The sequence below is a fragment of the Siphateles boraxobius genome, unplaced genomic scaffold, assembly GCF_051911475.1.
Source record: "Siphateles boraxobius isolate OS27281-9 unplaced genomic scaffold, OSU_SipBor_1 11, whole genome shotgun sequence".
NCBI lineage: Eukaryota > Metazoa > Chordata > Actinopteri > Cypriniformes > Leuciscidae > Siphateles > Siphateles boraxobius.
Genome location: NW_027508711.1, coordinates 699,267 through 703,422, shown reverse-complemented (window position 1 = coordinate 703,422; position 4,156 = coordinate 699,267). Strand labels below are relative to the sequence as shown.

Genomic DNA, 4,156 nt, shown 5'->3' with positions numbered 1-4,156 from the left:
GCGAGCGTAAAAACATTTTTTTGATAAATGGGAGTTTTTGCGAAATGGCCTTGTTTCCGTTGGGTGTATTTTCAATTCACAATATCAATTTGCACAATTTGAAGGGTAATGGAAACGCGACTACTGTCATGTTATATATCGTTAAATATTGTCAAACCCATTATATTAATAAGCTTTCCAATAGCAGTAGTCCTGGCCCTGATGGTCTTGAGGGTAAGTTTATTAAACTTGCCTCGCATGTACTAGCACCACCATTGGCTGTGCTTTTTAATATGTAATTTGAGACATGCGAAGTGCCTCTTGCTTGGAAATGTTCTAAAGTTATTCCTTTGCACAAAGGTGGAGATCCACAAATTCTGAACAATTATAGGCCAATATCAATAATTAATACTGTGGTTAAAGTTTTTGAGAAAATAATTTTCAATCAATTATCTGGTTATTTATCTGATAATAATTTACTTACTCAATGCCAATCAGGTTTCAGAAAACACTTTTCCACTACCACTACTCTATTAAAACTCTCAAATGATATATTTTCTAGTTTTGATGACAATCTGTGTACCGGTGCCATTTTCTTAGATCTCTCCAAAGCCTTTGATTTAGCTGATCACTATATTCTATTGGATAAATTGCATGCTATTGGTCTCTCGAGATCATCTTTACTCTGATTTAATTGCTATTTTCATCATCGTCGTCAGGATGTGTCCTACAGGGGTTGTCAGTCAGATTATACAGGCATAGTAAAAGGCATCCCTCAAGGTTCTTCTTTGGGACCATTATTATTTTCTATTTTTTTAATGACATGCCCTTATGCTGTACAGACTGTAATATTCATCTTTATGCCGATGATACAGTCATTTACTGTAGTAAACCTACTATCTCCGGGATAAACCTCGCTTTACATCATGACTTCAATTCTATACAGCAGTGGCTATTGGCCAATAAACTTCTCCTTAATAAATCGAAGTCCTACTCTTTATTGTTCCATAGAAAAGCCTTGGATACAGGTGAAAACAACCTTAATCTTTGTTTTCTTGATTCCTCTCCTTTAGAGTCAACTGAGACCTTTAAATATCTTGGTGTTTGGTTGGAAACTGATTTATCTTTCAAAACTCATGTACAAGCATTGACAAACAAACTTTACTCTCGTCTTAAAATACTTTATCAATACTTTATCAATCTGACTCTATCAATCTAATTTTCCGGTCAGGAAAAGAATAGTTTTACAGCTGCTTCTGCCTATTTTGGACTACGCCGACATTATTTATCAGAACACTACTGCTTCTTGTTTGCACTCCATTGATGTGATATACAACAGTCTTTGCCGTTTTGTTCTCCGTTGTCCCTTCAGGACACACCGCTGTGTGTTGTACAGACAGTTGTCCTGGTTGCCCCCTTCTGCCAGGAGACAGTCTCACTGGTTACAGTTTAGTTTTCAAAGTTTTTACTTGAATTATCCAGTTTATCTCAAGCAACACTTGGTGCTTTATAATTCGCTATACAGCCTGCGATACAATGAGCATATCTTTTTTGTTGTTCCTAGAGTTAAAAAACAAGTAGGGAAATATGCATTTTGTTTTAAGGCTCCATATGATTGGAACAATCTTCCTCTTTTTATCCGTTCTTTAACTTAATTTACAGCGTTTCGAAGGGCCCTCGTGGAATATCTTCGGAATACTTGTCTCTGTTTTTAGTTTTGTTTGTTTGACCATGGGCTTCATTGGTCATGTGTTTACTATTTCTAATTTCTATGTCTTCATTTTTATTCATTTATTTATTATTATTGTAATTTTCATCCTCAATGTTTTTTTTGTTTTTTTGTGTGTTACTCTCAGTCCTTGACCTTGTGCAATGCTAGTTATGTGGTTGTTTTTCTGTCATGTTATCTATGGGGATCGTGTTGGGTGGGGTGGGGTTGAGCATTGTGAGCTGGTGTTTGTGTGTTGTGTTTTGTTGTGCTGTTTTTGACCGTGATATTTGCTCTGCTGTTTTGGTTCTTTTTTTGCTTTGATGTACAGGTCCTTCTCAAAAAAATAGCATATTGTGATAAAGTTCATTATTTTCCATTATGTAATGATAAAAATTAAACTTTCATTTATTTTAGATTCATTGCACACCAACTGAAATATTTCAGTCCTTTTATTGTTTTAATCTAAAAAAAAAATAGCATATCATGAAAAGGGTCTTTAAACGAACTATTAACCTAATCATCTGAATCAACTAATTAACTCTAAACACCTGCAAAAGATTCCTGAGGCTTTTAAAAACTCCCAGCCTGTTTCATTACTCAAAACCGCAATCATGGGTAAGACTGCCGACCTGACGGCTGTCCAGAAGACCATCATTGACACCCTCAAGCAAGAGGGTAAGACACAGAAAGAAATTTCTGAACAAATAGGCTGTTCCCAGAGTGCTGTATCAAGGCACCTCAGTGGGAAGTCTGTGGGAAGGAAAAAGTGTAGCAAAAAACGCTGCAGAACGAGAAGAGGTGACCGGACCCTGAGGAAGATTGTGGGGAAGGACCGATTCCAGACCTTGGGGGACCTGCGGAAGCAGTGGACTGAGTCTGGAGTAGAAGCATCCAGAGCCACCGTGCACAGGCGTGTGCAGGAAATGGGCTACAGGTGCCGCATTCCCCAGGTCAAGCCACTTTTGAACCAGAAACCGCGGCAGAAGCGCCTGACCTGGACTACAGAGAAGCAGCACTGGACTGTTGCTCAGTGGTCCAAAGTACTTTTTTCGGATGAAAGCAAATTTTGCATCTCATTTGGAAAACAAGGTGCCAGAGTCTGGAGGAAGACTGGGGAGAAGGAAATGCCAAAATGCCTGCAGTCCAGTGTCAAGTACCCACAGTCAGTGATGGTCTGGGGTGCCATGTCAGCTGCTGGTGTTGGTCCACTGTGTTTTATCAAGGGCAGGGTCAATGCAGCTAGCTATCAGGAGATTTTGGAGCACTTCATGCTTCCATCTGCTGAAAAGCTTTATGGAGATGAAGATTTCATTTTTCAGCACGACCTGGCACCTGCTCACATTGCCAAAACCCCTGGTAAATGGTTTACTGACCATGGTATTACTGTGCTCAATTGGCCTGCCAACTCTCCTGACCTGAACCCCATAGAGAATCTGTGGGATATTGTGAAGAGAAAGTTGAGAGACGCAAGACCCAACACTCTGGATGAGCTTAAGGCCGCTATCGAAGCATCCTGGGCCTCCATAACACCTCAGCAGTGCCACAGGCTGATTGGCTCCATGCCACGCCGCATTGAAGCAGTCATTTCTGCAAAAGGATTCCCGACAAAGTATTGAGTGCATAACTGAACATAATTATTTGAAGGTTGACTTTTTTTGTATTAAAAACACTTCTTTTATTGGTCATATGAAATATGCTAATTTTTTGAGATAGGAATTTTGGGTTTTCATGAGCTGTATGCCAAAATCATCAGTATTAAAACAATAAAAGACCTGAAATATTTCAGTTTGTGTGCAATGAATCTAAAATATATGAAAGTTTAATTTTTATCATTACATTATGGAATATAATTAACTTTATCACAATATGCTAATTTTTTGAGAAGGACCTGTATTGGAGGACCCCCTCGAAAACGAGATGCTTTATCTCAAGGGGTTAATCCTCGTAATAAAGATATGTTTATAAATAAATATGATTTTTTTAAAGAACATTCTGCAAAAATCTTTTCAATAAAATCAAAACTGCATGAGGACTGGGGCTGTCAAGAAAAAACAAATACAAAATTGTCTTAAAAGTAGTCTATATAACTTGTGCATTACACATAAACACTACTGTTCAAAAATGTGGGTTCAGAAGTCATTAAAAAGTTGTATTTTCAGTTGAATTTGGGGAAATCACTTGAAACATTTGTTGTGTTGGGCTATTTCAATTACTTTTGTTTGATTTGTTCATTGCAAACAGCTGAAAGTTAAAAAAAAGTTAAAAAAAAGCCAGTAAACCTGATTTGCAATGGGGGTTGAATAATTTTGATTAGAACTGTATGCATGTGGCCTATGGTTAAATTCCAAGTGGCTTTCATTGCATTTGCAGTAGACAATTTATCATTTTATGCATTCTCTTAGTGTTAAACCCATGCCTTTCCCTATGTTAGTGCTATGAGCTACAGGAACCTCATATTGACACCAC

The 4,156-nt window shown here is 37.8% G+C and overlaps 1 long non-coding RNA gene across 1 annotated transcript; it reads left to right on the top strand.

Annotated features, from left to right (window-relative positions):
- Positions 1 to 826: 826 nt before the first annotated feature.
- LOC143757126 (uncharacterized) lies at positions 827 to 3,635 on the top strand. Its single transcript, XR_013210419.1, has 3 exons — positions 827 to 1,148; positions 1,211 to 2,012; positions 3,576 to 3,635. It is a non-coding gene; the product is annotated as an uncharacterized LOC143757126 (long non-coding RNA).
- The last annotated feature ends 521 nt before the right edge of the window (positions 3,636 to 4,156 follow it).